This window comes from Ambystoma mexicanum, chromosome 7q, assembly GCF_040938575.1.
Source record: "Ambystoma mexicanum isolate Mex_15411 chromosome 7q, UKY_AmexF1_1, whole genome shotgun sequence".
In the NCBI taxonomy this organism is placed as follows: domain Eukaryota; kingdom Metazoa; phylum Chordata; class Amphibia; order Caudata; family Ambystomatidae; genus Ambystoma; species Ambystoma mexicanum.
This window is the reverse complement of record NC_090941.1, coordinates 113,302,755-113,329,158: the sequence shown is the minus strand read 5'-3', so window position 1 is coordinate 113,329,158 and position 26,404 is coordinate 113,302,755. Positions and strand designations below refer to the sequence as shown.

Sequence of the window (26,404 nt, the reverse complement as noted above, 5' to 3'; positions counted from 1 at the left end):
TACTGAGGCATGCAAAAGCGTGTTGCTTCACATAATTAGAGCTCGACCCACATAGCAATCGGCATGAGTAATTTGCAGGTCCGCGGCTTTGGCACGCCACCACAAATTCCGAGTCAGTCATGTGGTAAAACTCTACCTGTCAAGTCAAAGTGGATCTGCTTCATCTCAGCTTATTGTCAGACCAAAACACCTGAGGAGGCATGCAGACAACCAAGGAGAAGCATGTTAAAGCAAAGCCCATCCACCGCCAATCAACAAATGCCAGGGCTGTTCCAAAAGATCACAAGAAGATCTACCTTTCGTTGTATACCTGTAAAAAAATGTGGAAGCACAACAGTCCACACAGTGAATCTCCTGATTTCTACTCAACCACGGAATCCATGGTGTGAAAGTTGTTCCTCAACATACCGCTCTACTGACTCGGTCCACACATTTTTATTCTGTGGAGCCGGTTAAATGCCAACTGCACAATATGTGCTTGATTCACAGATAATGAATCGGCCCATTTGTGACCGGGTGCATAGAAATATTAATGTGTGTACATTTCTCTCGGTGTGTGCAATTGGGCAAGTGAAGTAGCTACTGTTCAGGATGGATGTGATATGCTGTGAGGAGTAGAGCTGTTGGTCAATGATCACCTCCTGGTTTTTGGTTTTGGTTGGTGGGGCAGATGCATGTCTTAGAACTTTGGTCCACATCCCACCCCAGGCTGCATGATGCTGGAACTTGACCACGTAGCAGGATTTTCGTTTTTCATGGCTTCAAGTAGAGCTGTCTTTTCACCTCCTGGTTGTCGATTTTGGTTAGAGGGGCAGCTGCAGGTCTTAGAACTTTGGTCCACATCCCACCCCAGGATGCATGATGCTGGAACTTGAACGCGTAGACGGATTTCCATTTTTGATGGCTTCAAGTAGAGCTGTCTTTTCACCTCCTAGTTTTCGATTTTGGTTAGTGGGGCAGCTGCAGGTCTTAGAACTTTGGTCCACATTCCACCCCAGGATACATGATGCTGGAACTTGACCCTGTAGCCGATTTCCATTTTTCCTAGCTTCAAGCAGAGCTGTCTTTTCACGTCCTGGTATTCGATTTTGGTTAGTGGGGTAGCTGCAGGTCTTAGAACTTTTGGTCCACATCCCACCCCAGGATGCATGATGCTGGAAATTGACAGCGTAGCAAGATTCCTGTTTTGCCTGGCTTCAAGTAGAGCTGTCTTTTCACCTCCTGGTTGTCGATTTTGGTTAGTGGGGCAGCTGCAGGTCTTAGAACTTTGGTACACATCCCACCCCAGGATGCATGATGCTGGAACTTGACCACGTAGTCGGTTTCCATTTTTCCTAGCTTTAAGTAGAGCTGTCTTTTCACCTCCTGGTTTTCGATTTTGGTTAGTGGGGCAGCTGCAGGTCTTAGAACTTTGTTCCACATCCCACCCCAGAATGCATGATGCTGGAACTTGACCCTGTAGCCGATTTCCATTTTTCCTAGCTTCAAGCAGAGCTGTCTTTTCACGTCCTGGTATTCGATTTTGGTTAGTGGGGTAGCTGCAGGTCTTAGAACTTTTGGTCCACATCCCACCCCAGGATGCATGATGCTGGAAATTGACAGCGTAGCAAGATTTCTGTTTTGCCTGGCTTCAAGTAGAGCTGTCTTTTCACCTCCTGGTTGTCGATTTTGGTTAGTGGGGCAGCTGCAGGTCTTAGAACTTTGGTACACATCCCACCCCAGGATGCATGATGCTGGAACTTGACCACGTAGTCGGTTTCCATTTTTCCTAGCTTTAAGTAGAGCTGTCTTTTCACCTCCTGGTTTTCGATTTTGGTTAGTGGGGCAGCTGCAGGTCTTAGAACTTTGGTACGCATCCCACCCCAGGATGCATGATGCTGGAACTTGACCACGTAGTCGGTTTCCATTTTTCCTAGATTCAAGCAGAGCTGTCTTTTCACCTCCTGGTTTTCGATTTTGGTTAGTGGGGCAGCTGCAGGTCTTAGAACTTTGGTACGCATCCCACCCCAGGATGCATGATGCTGGAACTTGACCGCGTAGCCGGATTTCCATTTTTCCTAGATTCAAGCAGAGCTGTCTTTTCACCTCCTGGTTTTCGATTTTGGTTAGTGGGGAAGGTGTAGGTCTTAGAACTTTGGTCCACATTCCACCCCAGAATACATGATGCTGGAACTTGACTGCGTAGCAGGATTTCCGTTTTTCCTGGCTTCAAGTAGAGCTGTCATTTCACCTCCTGGTTGTCTATTTTGGTTAGAGGGGCAGGTGCAGGTCTTAGAACTTTGGTCCACATCCCATCCCAGGAGGCATGATGCTGGAAATTGACCGCGTAGCCGATTTCCAATTTTCCTAGCTTAAAGTAGAGCTGTCTTTTCACCTCCTGGTTTTCGATTTTGGTCAGTGTGGCAGCTGCAGGTCTTAGAACTTTGGTCCGCATCCCACCCCAGGATGCATGATGCTGGAACTTGACCGCATAGCCGGATTTCCATTTTTCCTGGCTTCATGCAGAGCTGTCTTTTGCTCATCTAGCCTAGGACTGTGGACATGCATGTTGCCAGATTCCCTACATTAGAGGAGGGGTTGTTGTCTGGATTAATTGTATGTGGTGATTCATCGATGTACCCGTTGAAGCCAATGTTGAAATGGTCCAGCACGTCTGTAACTGGACGTGCGTTACATGTATTCTAAAAAGATACACATCACGCAAAACAAATGATACTAAATCAATAGAGACATCTCTCATTGAAAGTGGATAAAAGTGAGGTATATGTTAATAGCGGACATACGGCCTGATTAACAAAGAGTATTCCAATGGGGTTTTCTCACTGAAAAACGCTTTCATAAATCAGGCCCATAATCTGGAAAGTCGTCTGGCATGTACAGCAGGATAAATAATCTTATTGCCTGAATTTTATGGGATTTTTTTCCTGTAGGGAAATAGATGGAAAAGAGCTTTTGTAAATCAGGCCCACCGTAGTCTGGAAAGTCCTCTGGCATGTACAGGAGGATAATGAATCTAATTCCCTGAATTTGATGGGATTTTTTTCCCTGAAGGGAAATAGATGGGCAGTCGGTGTGAGTACTGGGGAGAGATGATTCTAACCACCGACTCATTTCACATGAATTGGTCGGCCTCCCTGTGCCACTCATAGCAAAGAGCACTCCGGAAACACTGCTATGCAAGAATGGCACTGATGGCGTAGGACACATACAGATGCATGCAAACCAACATGAATAAATAGAAGCCTGCACATGGGTATCTATAGCACTCTTACTGGATATTCTACAGGGTCAGAAGCAGGATGTAAAGGGGAGCAAGGTGTAGTGAGCGCAGGAGACAAGTAGGTGAAGGGGGTTAATAGGTCAGGGCTTTGGTTTGGGTGTGCCACGTGAGGGGAGAGTGTGTGAGGAAGAGAAACGTGAGGTTACCGGTCATCAAACTTGGGATTGAGTGGCAATAAGGAGGGTTCCTCATTGGGGCTTGCAGGGAATTCACTAATAAAGAGCAAAACATCTCCATTTCGGGAGGCAGTGTAAAAAAACTGAAGTTAAGCAAAGGCAGCATTTGGCTGGCGGCACTCGGAGGGTGGCCGATCTCGCAGATTGCAAACAACAGGTGACATACTGATATAGAACGGACAGACTAGTATTGTCATGAAACCTTGTTGTATTGCCCAGTCTTTAATAAGATAATTGTTTGAGGCTATGCTGCTTTGATTGGGTTGTTATGATATGTTATGATATGATGTGGCATTTATAACGCGCCTGTACACAGGTGTTTCTAGGCATGACAAGACAAGGAAGGGGAAACAAGGGAGGACAAAATAACGTCTTACAAGGCCTTGTGTCATTCATATCGTGCAAGTGCGGGGAAGAGGGAAGTGGAGAAGTGCCAGGGGGAGGGGAAGGGAGAAGTGCAGTTAAATCATAAGGGCAGCCAGGGGGTGGCTCATAAGTGCAGAGGGAAGAGACTGTAGGGTTGCAGGTACAGAACCTTAAGTGCTGGGGAGCCCAGAGGCAGTGCAACAGCAACTGGACATGCAGGAGCCTGGGCCCAAGTCCAGAGGGTGACCAGTGCACGGAGCAGTCAGGTGCATCAACGGGAGAGAGTAAGAGAGAAAGCGGAAGGGAAAAGGAAGGTCTTGAGTTGCTTCCGGAACCGGAGGTGGTTCTACTCAAGTTGAGAGATGCAGGGAGGCTGATCCAGAGGAAGGCCCCAGCCGAGGAGATAGATCTGCCCCCAACTTTCTGCTTGGCGAAGCGTCTGACCCTCAGAGAGATGGAGGTGGATGAGTGGCGCGCTCGAGAAGGAAGATGTTTTGGAAGAGAAAGTTGGAGGATGCAGAACAATGCAGAGGGTCTTGAAGTTGATCCTTGCAGCCACAGGAATCCAGTGAAGAGATTTCAGAGCTGGAGAGACAGGATCCCTGGGCTTGAGGCCTGTTCTGGACAAGTTGTAACAGTCGAAGAGTAGAGGCAGGAAGATTTACAAAGAGGCTGTTGCAATAGCCCAGCCTAGAGAGGACCGGAGCTCTGGAGACAGCAAGCTTCTGGGGGACAGTGAGGAAAGGAAACATACCTCTGAGGAGGTGCAGCTGATATTTTTACTTCTTAGAGACATCAGAGATGTGAGGAGAGAAGGAGCGTGGAGTCGAATATGACACCAAGGTTCTTAGCCTCACAGGAGGGAGCAGGAAAAGGGCCCAGAGTGAGCGGCCAGAGCGTGAGAGGAAAGGAAAGGAGGGAGCGGGTGTCCCAATACTGGCATTAAGGTAGAGATCATTTGCACTACACCATTCCTGAATTGCAGCCAGACGCTCTGGTATGAGAAAAGAAGCAGAGGTGGCTGAGGGAAGCCTGAAAGAGAGCTGAGTGTCATCTGCATATCATTGAAAATTGCAGCAGAAAGTAGAGATGCGGTGGGCAAGAGGTGCCAGGAAGTGATTGAAGAGCCAGGGAGAGATGTTGAACTCCTGGGCAACACCACAAGTAGAGAGAGAGATAGAAGAGAGGAAAGACCCCAGTTGGACCTGAGAGGGTCGGTCGGCGAGAACGATAGTCAACCAGGCCAGGGCCTGATTAGTAATACCAAGCTTGTCCTGGAGAGGATTGAGCAGGATGGCGGGGTTGACCGTGTCAAAAGCAGAGGATAGATCAAGCAGAGTTCGTGAGCAAAGTTCAGTCTGCAGCAGTCGACGTTGGTGAGAGGAGCTGCAGCTACTCTGTGGAGGACTTTGGTGTTTGCTAAAACATACTGCTTCTTTAAGAAAGACAAGCCCAACTTGCCTTTACAAACTCCAGGGCAGCGCAGAGCACGTGCGGAGTTCGTGAGCAGAGTTCAGTCTGCAGCAGTCCACAGCAGACAGCAGGTAAGCGGGAACCTATGGCTGAAAACGGGCCGTTGACTCGTTTAAAACTGAAACAAGCTCTGAAATGTCAGGCCGGCCATGTATGTGATAAGAGTCTGACAATGGACTCAGATGTTGCCGTCTCAATATGTGACCTGAGGGGGTATGAATGGTCAAGTGGTCAGCATGAGGAAACAGCAAACACTATGGCAGCAGACTTAGCTTCAGATGTGTGTCCGTCTTTGAAGAAACTTGTTTCAGATGAAATCAGACATTGGCATTTATTGGCACAGAGAAGGGACAATGCGGATCGGAAAGCCACGTTGTCAGCTCAAACTATGAATGAAACCATGAACTAACTATTGAGGGAGTTACAAGCGACGACGTAATTCGAACTAAGGAACGCGTTAAGATTCTAAAATTGCCAGCTGTGCACAATGAAAGTTCCGGGGTGACAAATGTGATGCTAAAAGAAAACAAACATGAATGGTCCACATTCATGGAAAATTTGTTTTCAGTGATTGCAGACCAACGGTCTCTGCCGCCATCATGGTCAGAGGCGATAATTGTGCCGATCTTTAAAAAGTGCAATCGGGCTGATGCCTTTTGGACATGATTGGCAAGGTGTTCGCCACGTTCCTTCAGAAAAAATTTCAGCATGGGCGATAAAGTCGGAAACATCTGACGAACGACAGGCCGGCTTTACTAAGGGTGTCAGGACCGAGTTAAATCTGGTAATAGTAAACATCCGGAAACTGGAGGCCATAAAGAGAAAGTCAAACCTGTTTTTTGCATTCATCGATATGCAACAACCATTCGACACTGTAAACCGTGGAAAACTTTGGAAGAAACTAGCAAAACAGAATTGTCCGGAATCAATACTACAACTAATAAAAGCCTTACATGCAAAAACCTCGATTAGGATCAGGATAAATGAAGAAGATCCTATTGAGACAGACAAAGGGGTGAAACAGGGTTGCCCTTTGGCGGCAACGCTATTCACACTGTTCATTGCAGATGTGTCAAATGCTTTGGCAAAAGCAAAGCAAAATGTTTATCTATGAAAATTAATGGAATCCAGCTAAGATGTGTAATCTATGCCGATGACCTGGTCCTGGTTGACCAAAAACAGATTGGGCTACAGCGACTCCTTCACGAACTACAAAGTTATATGGACGAAAATGATCTACTGATGATAAAAGTTTGGCTCGGCTCAAGGAACTAAAAACAAGAATTTTAAGTGGCAAATATATGACAAAGTGATTGTGGAAGTGGCTGAAATTCGATATCTGGGGATAAAGATCAATACCTCAATTCGAGAATGGTGTTGGGTCCAGGAGCTACGCCAACGAAAGTGGACTTAAGCCCAACAAGGAGCACGAATTCAGACCCTATTTGGTAAATTCTCCATGATACCAACACGCATGTTCTACTTTCAGAAAGTGGTACCTGCAATAACATTCGGAGTAGAAGCAGGGTGGAACATTGATAGTAAGATCTGGTCTCAGCTTGAAGGGATTTTTTGGCTGCATGTTCTGAGGCTGCCTACATATATATCCATGACAACAATAAGGCATGAGCTGGCACTTGATGGACTTTATAGTGTTATATGGAAATCATTGACACTGCTGCGGAAGATGAATATGCCAAAGCCGGAACCAGCATATAGAATATTCGTCTCAGAGAGCAATCATGAGAACACTGATTTACTCTCGATATGGTCCCAAAGGGCGAAAGCAATTATGGATGAAGCAAATATCACAATGGACACACTGTTGGAGCTCCCACAAATTGCGAAAAAAAAAACCTTAAACAATGGTCATGGATTCAGAATGTGTCTAAATATGAAAGTCTACCGACAGCCTTAGACCTTGGAATGTCGATGAATAAATTGAATAAAATGCCTAATTACTTGCAACAATTTCCTTCACGACATCACCAAGATGATTTTCTCCGCCCACGTCTAAATGCATATAAATCTAAACAAATTCTACTAATGCGACATATGGAGGACACAAAGGACAATGTCTGTAGATATTGTTTAGCAAATGAGGAAAGTAGAAAGCATTTATTAATAGAATGTCCAGCTCTTAGAGATCAGAAATCACTACACCTGAGCAAATATGCACCTAAAACTGAAAATATAGAGGACCTGTGGACCCGTGTTCTGAGTGGGAGTTCAGTGCATTTAACTTGCTCTGTAGTAAATTTCTTGGACAGTATAATAGCTTAAAAGAAGAGCTAAATTGACAATGAAATGAAGATGTGCCATGGAAATTCTGGAATTTTGTAATTAAAAAGTTTGTAATAAACTAAATGTTACAATAACAAAAATATATATAGATCAAGGAGAATGAGGACATAAGGGAGATTAGAGTCCAGATTGGAGAGAAAGTCTTCACGGATGTTCAGGAGAGCAGTTTCCATGTTTCTGGCAGCTCTGAAGCCAGACTGGTGGTCAGGCAGGCAACCAACAGATTCAGCATGTAGAGTAAGCTGGGAGATGCCCAGGAAAGGAGTGATGGAGATCGGGTGATAGTCATAGAAGAAGGCTCGGCCGAGGGCTTATTGTTACCTGCAATATTGCCTTTGGTTACCAGTAAAGGAGGGAATTCTGGGTGTGTGGTCTTGGGTACATATATAACATAGCAGCCATAACAGCAATCTGGTGTCATTTGGGACCAAGCACAACTTTTTCAGAATTTTAGACTATGAGTGAACTTCACTGGGAACATTGATGTGTCGATGGGCAAAGGCATCAGCAGTGCTAATCTGAAGTTGTGTTTTTTAGTTCATGGAGATCTCCTTCTGCCTTACTCATCACTGCTGACCATGGAGAACAGATTTGCAATAACAGAGGACATTTTTAAAATGCACTTTCAACCAGCTAACGCTTGTAAATAGGCTTGGAACGCACGAAGCTAAGAAAACGGAACTGCTTGCAATGCTTAGTGCAAGAATTGAGCGGCAAGCGCCCACTATATATCTACCTCAATGAAGCACAGTATACAAGTGCGACTCCATTTTGTAAAGCAAAATTAAGCCCATGTTGCAAGGGGCTAACAAGGCCAAGATTCATATTCCAGCCAAAGCCAAAGGAAAGGAAAGAGCGGAATTGAAACTCAGTAAGAAGCAGCTCATGCCTGGGAATTCAAGGTCAACCTAACGAAGGGAGGAGAGTGGCAAACTCGAAGAATCGAAACTTCAGAGCATACCAGCCAGCCAGTGAAGGTCGAGATAAAGAGGCCCTAGGCAGGTGACGAGGCTACGGAAGAATCAAAAACCCAAATACAAGGAAAATGAAGCAGATTCATGGTGAACAGACACGTGACCAGCCAAGGGCAAAGAGGTACCAACGTCTGATGTCACCCAGAACCTGAGGATGCCATAACTTTCCCTGATAAGAAGCTACAGTTTCAAGGCCATCCTTAGCCAACTAATTGACACATAGCCCTAAAAGTACTGATTGATGGAAGGGAGGCATGGTGAATCTTGGGGCACTCTGCATCTGGGTGTCCATTCTGCATGCTGCTAATTAAAGTGGAGATTTATGCCTAGGGGTGTAACCCACCCAATCACAATGGACCAAATAATCTAGGGTCATATAGCTTGTAGAACCAATAAGACATTGTAGGTGTAGTGACGTCTATCACAAGTAATGTAGAGGGATGGGCGTAGACGCCCACCCGATAAGAGTTATCCAATCCTCACGCTCTGTTACTATATACAGATAGAACACATATACTTAAGTTACCTTTTCCAACCAATAGTATTGCATGACAAACTTTTAGAGTTAGACGTCAATGATGACGAGTTTTGAGTATAACTGTTACTGCTGACTGCAGATTTGTGGAAGTTGAAGCGAGAAAGGTGATCGCGACACTGTTGATTACCATTTGTTTCCCCGTTTTTTGTACTTGTCATTAAACAGACTTCCCTTTGCCAAACTATTGAGTTGTCATTATTGAATTGTGTTGGAGTAAGAGAATCCTGAACCCCATCCTCCTCAAGGTGCAGCTATCTTGCCTTACAGGTACTCGAGGGTGAGCTCTGACCTATGGGCCCGTCAGAGGACGCTCCGCCCTCCTGTACAAACTGATGTTAAACTGAAATGATACACCAGTAGCAAAGCAAAGTTAAAGGCAAAGAGGTAGGCTTTACTTTTGCAATAATCCCCTCGCCATTACAGGCCTGAGCGTAGGGCCTTAACTATGGGCCCAGGGTATTACCTGACTCGGTAATGCCCCCCGGTGAGGGGAGTATTGCTAGTAGTACCCCAGCCCATTGGACTAGGGTACTAAAAGCTTGTTTCTTCCTTTGCGAAATGCTCAGGTGTTTCAGAATGGAAGAAAAAAAAAGAGAAAAAAAATGGCCACAGGGAAAGGGAAAACTGTTTTCCCTTTCCATGGCAGCCATTGAAAATAATTAAAATAAGTAAACAAACAAACAAACAAAATGCCCACCATGGAAAGGGAGGAGGGACTACAAGTAGTCCGTCCTCCCTTTCCATGACGGCCATTAAAAAAATTGGAAAAAAGTCAACAACAAAAAAAGGCCACAATGGAAAGGAGAGAAGGGACTACATGTAGTCCCTTCTTCCTTTCCTTGGAGGCCTGTCGCAGATCGGGAGAGGACACGCTGGAGACAGAAGTGTTTCCACACATCCGCCTCTGAAGAGGAGCAAAAAAGCAGGTATGTGGAAAGGAATTGGGGGGGGGGATTTGAGGAGGGGGAGTGGAGCAGAGCACTTACCTGAATCCCTGGTGGGGGAAGATGGCGGCCTCCAGCCATGAGGAGGCTTTGAGTGGGGGGAATTCCATGTGATAACTTCCCCTTTCCGAGCCTCCTCATTGGCTGGAAGGCTGCCACACCCCCCACCACCACCACAGGAAATAATTACTTACATTAAAAGTATTTTGGGAATATACCTTATTTCCATGAGCAACTGTAGCATCCTAATTTGGCCACAAACTTGGCTTGGGCATTGTCTTTTTCTATCTGGTACTTTTGTGGGTATTGTTCTATTGTAAAATATTCTTTACTATACCATTGTGAAGTCTTCTAAGAAGAAAGATGTGGCTCGCACATTTAGTTCTGTGCCCAACAAGCTTGTCTACTGCTTGCAGAATGCTGGTGGCTAGTGTGTGCATGAGGAGTTTATGGTAGAGAGAAGTTTGTGCATCATCAACTGCCCACTTCCTACCACACTTTTCCAATTTTATTCTCACCATGTTCCTCTCACGACTGCAACATGCAGGCTACGAACATACATGCCAACTCAGCAACCACTAACGCCACAAACTTAAAATGCATTTGACTGAAATGTTCATAGCATGCCAGACATTTACCTAGACATCCTGGTTTATTATAAAGCGTGGGCTAAAACTTGCATAATGTTGGATACTTGGCGGTGGAGTGCTCCCCTCAAAAATATTGTCAAGTAAAATAAAATAACCCTAATTTAACATGATCAATACATCTCATTCGAGGTTTTGGCAGGACTGTCATGGCATAAACGGTGCAGAGAGGATTTGTATATGATTTGAAGGCACTGTCCACCCAGGCACTGTTGACTATGTCCTGCCTGAGAAATAAGTAACCTTTCTGCCCTACTTTATCAGTCAGTAGCTTGGAAGTGCATATAGGGCCCCACCTTCATCTCCACATCGAACTATTGGAGAATGTTAACGCTCAGCTCTGTGTGCTCAACCATACTGAGACCACCAAAACCCATGCAGCACTGAGAACTTGTCTCCACAAACGTATGCCCTCTATACCTTGGTACACACAGGAACTCATTGACAGCAAACATTTAATCTACAAAACTTTTCTGGAGAAAATCCCACCAACTAGAAGACCTCTTCCTCCTGAGAACATTCCATTCAGCATGCGGGACACTCTGTACTGCAACCAATGCAAAACACTACACAACAACCATCTTGGAAGCATCCAACAAGAGCAGGGTGGTCTTCACACACTGCATTAACCCACTGCCAGAGTATGCAATATCACAATTCACTGACAAAGAAAATGCCAACAGCTTCTTCACAGACATGCAACATAAGGCAACACATTGATAGCCCCCAAAGCCCCACAGACATTACACCCATACCAGTCTGCAACATTTCAAGATGGACCGAATTCAGGACAATTTCTCCAAAATCTCTGGCCAACACTCTTGCAGCCTTCAAGCTCATCAACTACAAAGAAAACATGACCTCCGCCAATGTGAAGGTCATCAAAGGTGAAGCACTCACAATACGCCTTAATGTCACACATGACACTTTCCCAGATGCACTGAAAATGTGACAGATCCCCCTCTTATTGAAGAGAACCCACACTTGACACAGATTTCCTGACCAACTATTTCCTCACCATGCATGTACCCATCCCCAGTTGAGAAGATTGTTGCCATCAAGTTGCATTGAAGGATCACTCAGTACCATCTACTTCAGGGCTATAGGACTATGAATCTGATGTTTCACCACAATGCAGCAAAGAGATCACCACCATACAAGTTATCAATGATATTCTGCACATACTGAACTAAGGTAACCCTTGCTAACTCTTGCTAACTCATCTCATCATGCTCACTCTCTGCTTCCTTCCATACTGTTGACCATGAAACCCTCATCAAAATTCTTGCCATAACAAAATAGTCTTACAGTGGTTTGCCTCATACCTCTGCAACAGAGAGAAACCTGTCTAGATAGCCCCAACAGATGCCAGCACGTGCCAGTAACCTGCAGAGTTAGACATGGCTCCACCTTGTACCCTGTCATCTGAAACTTCTACATGCAACCTCTGGGGGAACTTCTTGCCAACACTGGCATCAAGATACAGCAATACACAGATGACAACAGCTTCACATAAAGATTATGAGAGTGATGATGGAAGTATAGGTTCAGTGCACAGATCCCCACATTTCTTGTTAAAAGTCCATAAAACAAGTGAATTAGGCTTCAAATCCCAATGTATTAGTTACTAGACAGCTGACACGTGTTTCAACCTCTCTGGTCGTTTTCAAGGCGTGATTCTAAATATGTGATGAACAGATTGATATTTGTAGCAGTCAAATTGTTGCCCTCCAAAGGGTATGTAATTTTAGGAATGGATGTTTATCTCATGCTGGTTAGCTCGTATCAATTCAGGGGTCAAATCCCCATGGATGTTTAGCATCAAGAAAAAGTACTGGCGCCCCTAAAGATTAATTGCATCAAAGACATCCATCAACTCAAGTACTGCCTGACCCGATATCCTGTGCATTCATCGACAGTAATTCATTTGCGGTAATTTACCATGAATTAATTACTTCGAAATTACATCCTTCAAAAAATGGGTACTTAAAAGTTAAGATGTAAAAAGGGCGTGGGGAGGGTTGTGGGCAGGGGTAGTAATGAAGGGGCACACCACCAGAATCCATACATTGAGAGACTGGAAAAAAGAACTGGTGGGGGCAAACAACAGGAGAGAGACTATGCACTCTGCCTCTGGGAGAAGTTGTCAATGAATATACGCCTGCCTCCCTCCAGCCTACACTTTGAGAAATACCTGAAGAGCCTACTCTTCAGAGAACATCTTGTCAACTGTTGATCACTCCACTCAACCCTATTTGACCCCTTTGGGGTTCCCCTTGCTCCTGTTTGCCCTTACCATCACAGCTCCTCTGCTACCCCTGCACTCTACGTGTAACGCCCTGTGTGCATCCATTCTGTACAGTGCGCTGTTGCTTCCCGGCCAGGTTCACGCTTTATAAATCATATACATACATAGGGCCAACATGAGGCAATGGATTCTTTATTTACCTTTGTGAAATATGATACTCACTCACTGCACATCTGTTGGTACTTACCTTTTGTAACCCTGGAAGTTGGTTGTGTTTTCTCCGACCTATATGGCGCGATACTTGCATGTGTAGAAAAGCATTCTTGTTAAAAGTATGCAAATAGACTACAAAGAACGTGATAGTGAGGCTAACCCAGCCTTCTCAATGAACTTGTCACACAGAGAGACAACTTGGCCTAGTCTCAAAGTTATTTAGTTTTCACTCTACCACCACTGCTCCACATGATCAGGCACTGTGGAGGGCTACTTGCATGATGTAGGAGTCTACAAGGTTAGGTAGAGGCATTTTGGTAGAATGCATATTCTTCATAACACAATTGTTACTGCCTCCTTTTAATTGCAGACTTTGACTAAAGTACTTTTTTTATGCAGAATGACATCTGCAACATACGGCCCTCTCGATTGTCCCAACACATGGATCTTAATATGTTGATGTATATAACTTGCTCGTGACGTACAAATAATCCATACACCCCAGAAACACACACACAGACACATGTGCACATATGCGTGACCACACACAAACACAACTCATTGTCTGAAGTTTTGAACCAAAAGAACAAGAAGCTAGCAATAGATATGGGTATTCACATGTTTAATGGGAGAGCTCATTGAGATCTTTCAACCATGAGAAAAAAGCTTTCAGCTCCCAGTTAGGCTTTTGGCTGCAGGGCTTCTGAATGGTCTCGAGGTGCATGGGACCAATGATATGGGGTACACTTATTTCTTAAAAATACATGTATTTGGCCTGTGGACAAAATAAACCAATTTTAAAGACCTTTTTTATAGGTCCAAATTGCACCTGAAGTATTATAGCATGTATAACCGAAATGATGGCAAATGATTTGTTTTCTGACTGCTGGCGGATTAAAGTGTTTAAAGAAGCATGTTGTGTGATCATTTTCAATCAGTATCATTGGATCTAACACTTTCCAGAAATGTGGGTTTCACACAAGCCATCTTATAGGTCAACAACCTGATATGCCCAATACGGGGCCTGAGAATGCGGCCATTTCTTTTTCTCAAAATGCGCAGTAAACATGCAGATTACGTGTGCATTTATGATTCTGTGATAGGACCACCCCGTTCTAGACAATGTTATGGTAATAACAGAAAGAATATGTATTCCTTCAGAACGGTCGCGTATTTAAAAAAACCGAGAAGTTCTCAATCCAACACTTGAAATATCAGTTATTTGTTGTAGTTTCTTTCCTTTCCTTGCCCACGCAGACCCGCCCCCTGAAAAATAAAAGCTGACAAACAAAGCTTCCTGACTCCACTGATCAGTGGTGCTGGGGCAGTTTTCAGAATGGGGGGCTAATGAGTGGGGCCACCTCACTGAATCTAGAGCAGGTGGCAGCATTCCTGTTGCTATTGGACCAGCTGGGCAACAATAGCACACAAGGCAACCACCTTTCAGCAGAGGTGTTTGCTGGGGAAGAAATTCTCGATAAAATGTGACCCCCCTCAATGCACTGAAAACCACCACTTCCCAGATGTATGGGTCACATATATTATGGTAATGCTGTTCAATTTTTAGAGACTCAAATTTAAATCAAAATTACCTCTTAGAGCTGATAAATGAACATAAATACCCACCGGGAATGTGACTGTCATACTAGGGGAGGAGGCATGTCTCAATCGCTTTCCACTTCTTACCTTTTCGAAGGACATGTTTAATAGTGACTTCATTAATATAGATACTACTGCCCAATGTTCTATTCTGCCCCTGATGGGCGTCTATGTTATTTTGCCACCCTTAGAATACTGCTGATCAGAAATAATGTGTTATGTCAAACAACGTATAAGTTATACTGGGCCTCATTATAAGGTTGCTGGTCCGGAAACAACTAGTACCGGTAAGCTTGGCAGTACCGTTGTTTCCGGACTGGCAAACTAACTGTTCTGTGAGCGGGTGCCTTTTTAGCCCGCCAGGTCTGACCTGGTGGGCGGAACGTCACCCGCTCGCAGTCCTTGACGGATGCAGCGGCACCATTCATGAATGGTGCCGCTGCATCCGTCCTCCCCATTCCCATTGAGTCCAATGTGACTCAAATGGAAATGGGGAGTAATATTTTCCGGCGCCCGGCAATGAGGAATTACGGGACCTCCGGGGCTGTACTACCCCTGTATGTCCCCATTGCCGGGCGCTGGAGAAGAAAATGGCTCCGGAAGCAGCCGTGCCTGTATTTACCGGCACGGCTACCGCCGGACTCAAAATGACCCCCATTGTCTCTCGCTGCGCCCGTTCACATTTACTTTGTATGAATAATGTGTCTAATATTTACCCCAGCTCTAGGTGGTGTTAATTTTATTTTGTAATCTTCTTTAATTAAAGCAACAATGCACACAAGCCAAAAATATGATGTGCTTTGAGGTTGGTGATAAAGTGGTACAAACCTTGTTCCTCAAGGCTTTAAGCACATCTCTTTCAGAAAAAAAGAAAACAGAGCTGGAAGGCTTGGAAGGCTTTACTGGTGGCCATGTCCTGGGAATCAGGATCCAGGCCCAAAATGAACTGAAGGCCTTTAACGAGGTCCTAGGCACCATTACTGCCTGGCAAAACCTGGCAGCCAGGAGCTTCCATCTACTAGTACCCAGGCTTAACATCCGGGGTATTAGTAGTGCTTTTTTATATGAGAAATTGGATGCACAGAGTGCACCAACCATTTCTCAAGTAGAAACCAACATATATACAAACAAGCATTGGCAATGACAATAGTTTTGTCATTTACTGAAGTTCTTTACATTTTGCATTTATAGGTACCAGGGTTAAACGTTTTCAAGGAGGATATGATAAGGGGCACCCGCGCCCCTTATCATATCCTCCCTTCCTTTCCTTGCAAGAGAAGGAAGGGAGGAGAGAGAGAGGCGGAAGAAAGAAAGGAAAGAAAAGGAAGAGAGAGAGAGAGAGGATGGAAGAAAGGAAAGGAAGGCAAAGGAAGGTAGGCGAGAGAGAGAGTGAGGGGGAAGAAGTAAGGAAAGGAAGGGATAGGAAGGGAAGAGAGAGCGAGGGGGGAAGGAAGGAAGAAGGAAAGGAAGCAAGGAGAGTAAGAGAGAGAGGAAGGAAGGAAAGGAGAGAGGGAAGGAAGTAAGAGAGGGAGACTGAAAGAAGGAAGGAAGAGAGAGAGACAGAGGAAAGGAAGAAAAGGAGAGTGAGGGGGAGGGAGGAAGGAGAGGAGAGAGAGGGAAGGGGGGAAGGAAAGGAATGAGGGGGAAGGAAGAGAGAGAGGAAGGAAGGAGGGAAGGAAGGAAGGAAGGAAGGAAGGAAGGAAGGAAGGAAGGAAGGAAGGAAGGAAGGAAGGAAGGAAGGAAGGAAGGAAGGAAGGAAGGAAGGAAGGAAGGAAGGAAGGGAGGGAGGGAGGGAGGGAGGGAGGGAGGAGGGAGGGAGGGAGGGAGGGAAGGAGGGAGGGAGGGAGGGAGGGAGGGAGGGAGGGAGGATGAGCCTACGTAACTGCAGAAAGGCAACCACAAGATTGGACATCAACCCCCTCCCACTATCAGATAACCCAATTATCACACGAGGGGGCCCCAGTTTGGAGAGCCGCTCACCCCACCGCAGCAGAAATATGAGTAGACACTCGGGGGGGGGGGGGGAAACAGATAAACCTGTTTGCCCATGATCACAGTGTAAATGAACGCGGAAGCCGAGATTGGAACTTTGTGCCCACTGAAAAACAATACCCAATACCTATGCTGTAACTAGTCGGGCTTCTTTGAGCTGCATTTTCCAGCCCCATCATTACACTCACATGACGACCTGCCTGTGTGGACTGTACGCATTGAAACTCTTAACTTCTTAAGGATGCATGCGTCCCGCAACCTCACTACCCACACTAGGCTGCAACTGTCATAGACTTGGGAAACCCACTCCAGAAACATGCGGCCAGTAACTTTGCCCAGTGTTGCAGAAGATATATTCCAAAAGCAGAAATAACGTTACTCATGCTGTCCAGCCTACACTCATCCCCACCGCCATGCCCTTGCCACACCATTCAAAGCAATGCTCCCCAGAATCCATAATTCAGCATTTTGACATTTGAAAAGCACAACGGGTAGCAACGCTGTCCTCCACTAAAGCTTCACCAGTGCCATTAAAAGCACAAATATGCAGTATATGTGTACTTCATTATGCATCGTAAACCATTAGATTCAAAGTGAATAGTGCCGACTAACAATGTTTTGATCTTGCATGCACGGGAACAGCAGGGGCATTCAAATTCCAACATTTTTTCCAAAACAAAAAGAAAACAGCGAAACTACTAAGGGTAACCCCTCCTATTGTTTCTTAAGACACGCAACCAGGTGACATCAGAATTCAATTTCGGGAAAGACGCGAGCACTGCCCCTGTATTTATTCTGTTAATAAGCAATCTGGCATTGCTTTTCAAACGTTACAGAACACATTCACACTATTCACTGAAACTCAAAGCAATATCTCTCAAAGCCGTACTGGGCACCTATAACTGTGCCTCAGCAGAGCACACGGGCTGGCACAATGCTGCTGAGAAGTATGTGCACTCATGTAGGCATTAACCTTCTCAATTAAGCCCTGTTGAAAAGCCACTACCGTACAGAGGAAAACAGCAGTTTTTATGTTTATTCACTCGGAACAAGAACACTGAGACCTCATCACCAGACACGCAGTAACACCAAAAGCTTCACTTCCTGGAATCGCTAAATCCTAGCTTTCCGGACCCCATCAAAAACAGAAAAGTTCTGCCTTTGCAGCTCCAACGGTCCCAGGACCTTGGTAGAGAGCAGAAAACAGATAACTCTGCGGCAGACTTTAAAACTAGTCTGACAGGTGTTAAACTGAAAAAAAGGATTGTGCATACAATTGAAAATATAACAGACATTTAATTTTGTGCATTTATTTTACTTTTAACTTCAGAGCGCCACAGCTCCCCGGGAACCGCAGCAAGCCAGCAGACTTGAGAGAGAGAATCAAGGCCCGTCTGGTGCTTTGGTCATTTCATTGCCAAGAATCAGCAAGTTGCCATGCCAAAGCCATACACTACTCCCGAGTTGCCATGCCAAAGGCATACACTAATGCCAAACTCCCCTTTCTCCTTTTATTTTTACATTTACAGAACCAATGGTTTAACGATTAGGTGGATTACGCCACCAAAGTGGCAAAGCCAAAAAGATATCCACCATGGAAATTGTGAAGGAACTACATGGAGTCCATCCCTTATTTCCATGGTGGCCATCAGGTGGAGAACCAGCAAGGGCAACTGACCTGTATAGGAGCCAGCAAGTGCAATGGGCCTGTAGACCGAGGAGAACAGGTATGTTCAGAAGTTACACAGGGAGAGATTGTGGTTGTGAGTCTGTAGGTTTGCTGCATAGGGGAACAGAGAGTAAAGTGTGGAGGGGGAGGTTAGACTCTGAGCTGACCCAAGGCTCAAATTCAAACCGTTACCAGTGTGTAAGGCCCATGTTGTCAGCCCTTTCATTGGCAGAACACCCGCCCTCTCCCATGTACTAATTCATAGTAGGTCAAATAACTCTCAAGCAAAGTGTGAAAGGTCTAGTAATTGGTAATTTCAGATTCATGAAAACATTTGGTGTGACTTGATTCATGCCAACTGACATGTACCAAATCTAGGTCTTACATCATCTCTCAGGTGCTGTTGAATCTGTAATGAATTATCAAAGGTTTCCTATCTTTCTATATGAGAAATCAGAAGATACAAATCTGTTTTATCTGATTTTGGTCTATTTCAATAATGCACTAGATTTACGTACTGAATAGTAGCCCATCTGACCGGTGTCTTGTGCAGCTTCCAGGAGAGTCAGCCTCTGACTTATACTCTTGGTTTCATGAGAGACTGTGATGTAGAAAACAATTGGCTCTATAATGAAATGCACTCAGTATGCAACATCAATCCATCATGCAATATCCTAGAGCTATCTGTAGCAACCACTGTTTGGCAATTTAGAAATGCCATGCAATGCTCCAATTCAAGTAACAAAGGCTCGTGCAGGCGGTTCAGGCCTTCCCGTACAGCACCTCGCACTTATTCATAGCCTGTTTTGGGTTTGTTTTTGCAAGCAAGTAATACTGTACAAGAGATATCACTTTAGCAAAGGCATTTCATGATGATTGCATGGATGGTCTTTCCTTGCAAATATGTCTGCCATTCAAGTTTCTGAAAACCATGATGGAGCAGATGATCTAACATTTGCACCACTGCTAGAAATTAAGCAAATTCTAGGATAATATGTATTGCGGCAAGCAGGATTGTTCACAATCCATATTATCTAAAACTGGTTGCACTAGTGCAACAATGAAATTGAGTGTTTTTGTACTGTGTAAGCTACATAAAATATAAAGAAATGCGTTTACTGCATTTCATTTCATGTTGTGCAACAACTATTGTAAATAAAGGAGTCTGCTTAATGTGTGCCCCAATGAAACATTTTTAGATAATACAGATTGATCTGTTTGCTCCATCTGTATTATCTAAGCAGTAAATTACAGGGCAGATTATTAAAATGTTGACTTTGTGTGAAAAATTGGGTAAATTAATTTAGCACCAATTTTGCTACTTAGCTGAAATGAAATGGAACAAACAGATTTAGCCATTACCGTATTATTTAAACATATTTTCACTGGAGCAAAAATGAAGCAGACTGTTTGATTTTGTTAATTTGTTACGCGGCATGAAAATAAATGTAGAAAACACATGTTTTTGTTATGCAGCAAACAAAGATCATAAACAGTCTGATTCTTTTATTTTTTCATCGAGCAAACGTTTTTTTATATAGATAAAATGCATTGTGAAGCAAACTGTGGGTTCCATTCTGTATTTTCACCTTTTAGCACTGGTGTAAATGTTAGCTAAATGTTAGATAAACTAGTTCATGATGCCAAATTCATTTGCACCATTTTTTTGCACACAGGCAAAGTTTTGTTACTATGGTACGATATGATACTGGTGGTCGCCACATTAAAACAACCCTTCAAATAATCACTTTTAGCCAAATAAATTGGCTGAAATTGTGCACAATTTTGGAAGTGATCATTCCACATTTCTTAACCTTTTTTGATGGGTACTTCAGTAAGAGAACTGATGAACACTTACCTCTGAGGATAAACATGGACATTTAATGCAAGTGTAGCATCGCTTTGTTCTTCAATCTGGCCAGCATTCAAAAATATGTGACCTTCTCAGGAAAAAGGGTTAGGGCACATGGTTGTAGATGGTTAGAAGTGAACATCTAATCAAGTATATTGTTGTATTTCTTAACAGCTGTCATAAGCATCTCAACCTACATTGTAATGTAATATCACTTGAAGAATTGCTGTGGGACAGAGAAATATGAGGTGTTCTCGCACCGTCCCTTGCAGTGTTCTCTACTGGTAACATCTGTGATTTATATTGCAAATGTTTTGAAAATCGCTGATATCTTGTGAATCACATGGCAAAACATTTTTATATGTGATTCTGCTTTGCCAAGAGGTGATGGTAAAGCATTTGTACTCTCTCTTTTCTGTATGTATAACCTATTTGCAGTATGTTACAGTGAGTGTTCCTGCTTTAGCGGATCTCAGTAAACATGTGGCAACCACTGACTGTCTTTAAGCCAGTGTTAATTGTGGATGGTCTCTTATTAGTCCTCGTTGATAGGATTCAATTGGGAAAACATGATTGCAAAATTGTATAGTGCATTTTGTTCAAGCATAACCTCCTTTTGCTCGGCATTCTTGATATACTTTTTTTTAAGAAAAGGGCAATTTCCTACAAAGAGAAAAGAGAACGTGCATTTGCACTTTACATGTCACTCATTCCGACATTACTGGGATATTTTTGGTCATTACTTAGTTTGTATTTGTCAAAAAAATCAAAACATTAAAAATCCGCATTTTGAACTGAAGTATAAAGAAAGTGCAAAGTGCAAATGTTCCCCGTTTTTGTTTGAAAACATGTCACCCATCTATCTGAATCCATGCCATTTTGGCAAATGTCCCTTCAGTTTTCCTGGCAAATGATTCACAACGATTTGTGATGACAATCATCCACATAAGAAAAGTCTACTTTTAAACTGAAAAGCTTTTCTTAGGCAAACTGAGAGCCCATACATCAATCCCTAAAATATGCAGCAAGTGGGGCAGCTTGTTATATGATGAATGTATAAAAGTTTGGGGTGCAACTACACAGCACACATAGATAACCATCTCAACAGAGATCATATGCAAACTAGACACGGATAGGAAAACCTTTACATGCAGCGGGTTCCGCTGTAGGGAGCACTTGTCATAGAGACCAGAAAAAACAAGAAGAAAACAGTGGAAAAGGAATGCACACTGTCTAACCTAGTCAAAACAAAGGTATGCCACAGCTGGGTTTGTTTCATGCGCTTGAAATGTGGCCACTTGGCACCAGGACATTACCAATAACACTTGGAAGGCTGCGTGCCATGTTCAAAAAAAAAAAAAAACACAAGGAAAGGAGAATGCACTTGAAAGTAACTACATACATACATAAATACAGCCGACATTTTCAAGTGTAAGTCATTGAAACATTTGTCATCTTCGAAGCATTCATCTCGGCCATATTACAGAAACGTTGCATTGGTAACAAGTAGTTTTGTACGGTATTATGCAATAGGGTACAAAGTGACATTGTGCAAAAATCATGAGCTTTCAATGCATTTTTGCACGAGGACAAATGTTGCCCAAGTGGCAATATCGTTCCGTAGTAGCACTAGGGCATATTTGCCCTGGTGCAAAGTACATTGAAAGAATAGGTTTGTTGCCGTAGGACAAACTTTGCCTTAGTGCAAAAGCCATGCAAAATTGCACCTTGTGCAAAGTGTCTGTAATGAGGCCACACGAGCCATGTGTCCCCCCTTGTATGCTCAGTTCTCCTACTTTGTGGGAAGACCACAAACCAAACAAGTGAAAACTACCCACCACATGTCAACGTGCACAAAAGTCGACAAATGTCGAAGATTTTTTTCACTTCTTTTAGAAATGTGCAACAATGGATAATGCAACTATTGTTTGCACAATGCAAATAATTATAATTATGATAATCATCATTATCTTTATTGCTTGGTCTCGCCCTGTGAAAAAAAGCCAGCTCGTATAAATGTACTAAACAGTTTTCATAAACAGTGTGTGCGACTTGTCTGCTGAACGATGGAATATGATTTCCTTTCCAATGCTCAGATAATGGAACTTAAAAGGGGAAAATGCGGCCAATACACACAATGGGAAAGTCCTAGGTCTGATGCATTGCTTCCCATGGAAGGTACACTCTAGAGGTGTGCTTAAATGGTTAACACATTACCAGCTTCACTCAGGGTAGCTCTTCTTGTAAAGTCGAGAATGCAATGTGAACTGTACAACGGTTCTCCCCAGCAAACCTTTCCACAATGTTGTTCTCCTGTTAGAGAACGCATTTGATGTGGCGCTATTGCGAAAGTCGCACTTTGCAAGTCTGCCTTGTCAGAGAACAAAAGCTACCAAAGGCATTGCCTGAGAGCGGCAGGCAAAGTGCCTCTGAGTCTAGGCGGTGGTAAGAATGTTGGAAGGTCAGTTTGGGGATGGGACACCGACTACTCTCGTGATAACCAGGTCAGTCACGAGAATGGAGTGCGCGCATTTCACCAAGAGATGAAGCAACACGGGCATGCGATCTTTTAGCAACAGCCGCATTTACAGTAGATGGGCTGTGTTAGAACGGAGTTATTTCCCTCTTTCTAAACGTGACACTTAGTGCGTGAGCATTGCATTAGCTCAAATAAAGGAAGTTTGCAGACTTACCTGTGTCCCCATTTTGACAGGTGGCTTATTTCCTCCTCATTCGAAGAAAATCGAAAAGATTGTTTGGCGCTCTTCCGAAATGTCTGCTGTCTGTTTGCGGAGGTTGTGTGTTCCTTTCCTCGCGAATCACCGCATTGCAGGATACTGGCTTGATTGAAGAAAGAATGCTCAGCGCACCCCCACTCACCCCCCCAAACCCTCCCCCCCCGCCCCCACCGCCACTCCCACTCCCACTCTGGACGGCGTGTGTCTAGATTACATGTTTCCCTCAGTCAGGTCCAAATCCAAAAAATTGAGCTCATTTCAACAGGTTTCCCCGTTGAGGTAAACGCGGAATGCGCGCTCTGAGAAAGATGACGGCTCCGAACAGCAGGATAACCCATGAATCAGTCAGCGGCTTAACTACACAGAAAGGATTTATTCGGCATGTACATGAAAACTAAATCCAGCTCTACAAATGTCGAGGCTTGTGGCCCTGGCCAAGTCACTGAAAATGAAAAGTGGAACTACTAGTATACATCTCACAGCCTCACATCAGTAAATCTTACCAGGAAAAATTGACGACGTTTGAGCTTTTTTCATTAAAGCCGATAGTCTTTTTTAAGGGCTGAGCTATATTTTGCTTTGCTACCTTTCAGGAGGACGTACGCTCCTTATCAGGCATATTCGTAGAGACATCGCCTTTCTGGGCCTGGCTAAAATCATTCATAACTAGTACACTTGTGCACCGGCAGCCCTCTTAAATTGACATTATTAAAATACCAACCATTGCAAATGTACCTAACCGCAGGTTTATTGAAAAAAAGTGTCATCTTCAGATCTCAAACCATGGACAGAAAAAAACGCAGGTCGTACTACAGGGTAGTACACTCCCAATTGGCTATCAAGTCAATTGAGAATATATGTGCAAACAGAAATCGCAGTGTTGAACAGAGAATTAGGGCCCGATTTATGGAAAAGTGTGCATTGACCACGCTACGCCTGTGTGCCGAGACTGACTGTGTGGCCCTACGTGAAAAGTAGGGACAAGGGACGCCCACGACACGCAAACCAAAAACATAGCCTTAGACCAACCATTCCGCAAACCTCTGCGTCAACCACTGAGCCAACACCCAGCACCCCTGCATACCAGCGCAATGTCACCCGTAGCTAACGTCTGCACCCATGCAAACCTGCGTGAGTTCCCCGTAAGTAACGGCGGCACCCCTGCGAACCTGCGGGAGGTCCCCCTTAACTAACAGTTGCATCCCTGTAAACCTGCATGAGCTCCCCCATAAGTAAAGTCTGCACCCCAGCCAATCTGCATGAGGCCCAACGCAAGTAACGGCTGCACCCCTGTGAACCTGCTTGAGCTCCCCAGTATGGAACGTCTGCACCCTGGCAAAGCTGTGCACGGTCTCCGATAAATAACATCTGCATCCCTGCAAACCTGTACAAGGTCCCACGTAAGTAACGACTGCACCCCAGCCAATCTGCACGAGGTCCCACGTAAGTAATGACTGCACCCCTGCGAACCTGCACAATCTCCCCCGTAGTAACAGCTGCACCCCAGTCCATCTGCGCAAGCTCCCCCGTATGTAACGGCTGCACTACAGCCAATCTGCGCGAGCCCCACATTATTTATGGCTGTACCCCTGCAATCCTGCTAACCCTCCACTCTACTCTAAACTCCCAATGCACCCAAACTGATGCCTAATACCCCCAGTGTACAGAAGCTCCCTCAAGCCCAGACATCATTCACCACACCCCTCACCACTGGCACCACCCTCAGGTAGCCCCACAGGTCCTCACACTATACACCAAACCCACTCAAATCTGACGCCACCCCCAGACAGCTCCCTCAAGCCCAGACACCACCCACCAGCCCCCCTCACCTCCAACACCAGCCCCAGGCAGCAAGGAGTCAGGGATCTTATGCAGCAAACAGAATCAAAATCTGACATTCCCTCACCAAATAAGAGGCAAAATGGCCTAAAATGACACTCTGATTTGGATAAATAATGAATTATATTTGTGTTTAAATAATGATGTATATATGTTTGATCACAGTCTCAGGGATGTTATATCACTAGCAACTATAAGGCATGCAGTTCAAAAAGAAACTTTAAATGAAAACACAGTGCCGCCAGATTCAAATGTTGAAAGTTGCAATTTCTCTTTTTCAGTTTTAAATGTCAAAAATGTATTTCTTTTTTGAAACGGGTGAAAACGCAGAATCAGAATGCAGTTCTCAGGCCTGGGGATAGATGCACATAACAGGGACAATATAGAAGTGAAACAGTGGCTATAGCTGAAGAATTGGATGAGATTTTCAAGGTGGAATGTGGTTCAGTTTAGGAAAAATAAAGCAGTTAAGAAAAGAACATCGGTTTTTAAAAACTAAATTATCTAGACTATATGGTTAAAGAAAGACACGGTACATTCCAAGATTGATTCGCAATGTCAACCTTTTTCACCACACGTTCAACTTTATGTGGGAATTAATTTGATTATTCCAAACATGACTAAGGACTTATGATCTATGCAAGACAGAAATGAATAGAAAAGTGGCGCTAACGCTTGGAGATCAATGACACGATGCACCGAGAATTCTAACAGTTTTTACAAGTAATCAGGGTATGGATAGGATTAATTAAAAAGTGGAACAAAGACTAAGTATCAAGATGGGGTAGGCTATGTGTGGCTATGTGATGGGTAAATACTCACAATCCACACTTGAATTTGGGGATTTGAACAGTCAACTGGTTCAGGATTCAAAAGCTCTGGTCACAGATCAGCGGCGGACACTCCTAACAGCAAGCAGCTGGGCAAGTCTGGTCACTGGATGGCAAGGGTACAGTGGGCATGCAGGTAGTGAGCAAAAGCCTGGTCTGGTCACAGGATGCTCCCCAATGGTACCACGGCTTTTCCCCATTGCTATAGGAATTTTTGTGGGGTTTTCTGGGTAATTGGCCCTGCTTGGATAGGGTCAGTTATGCTTTGGCCTAGCAGTAGAGTCTGGAATCTTGCAAAGGTGGATCTTGAATGTCTGGATACGCAGGCACTGGAAATTCAGGAGAGAGTGTGTCTGTCCCTGTGTGCTCCCACCCTTTATATAAAAGCGGGTGACATCACCAGGTTATTGATGGGCAGAACTGAGCTAGCCCTACCCCCAAGAACCGGATAGGTCAGCCAATGTTGGTTGCCTCCTCTAGGAGGGGACTCCATTCATGGGGTTGTGTTTTTATGAGGTGCAAAGCCATACCACTGTCCTTTTTGCCAAAAATCAATCTTAACATAAGTTATGCATTTGTACAGTTGTGGCACTTTAACAAATTACACAGGCAGATTACATATTTTATGCAGAGCATGCAGTCCAATTCTCACATTTGTAGGACTTTGTTTCGTCTTTCTAATAATTTGTCGTCCTTTTCTGTGAGAAATGTCATACCTAAAA

At 44.3% G+C, this 26,404-nt stretch overlaps 1 long non-coding RNA gene across 1 annotated transcript in view; it reads right to left on the bottom strand.

Moving 5' to 3' along the window:
• Positions 1 to 23,136, bottom strand: part of LOC138528566 (uncharacterized) — a 217,526-nt gene extending 194,390 nt beyond the window's left edge. Inside the window, exon 1 of the long non-coding RNA XR_011284174.1 lies at positions 22,969 to 23,136. This is a non-coding gene — a long non-coding RNA (uncharacterized lncRNA). The remainder of the gene's footprint in view (positions 1 to 22,968) is intronic.
• Positions 23,137 to 26,404: the final 3,268 nt, after the last annotated feature.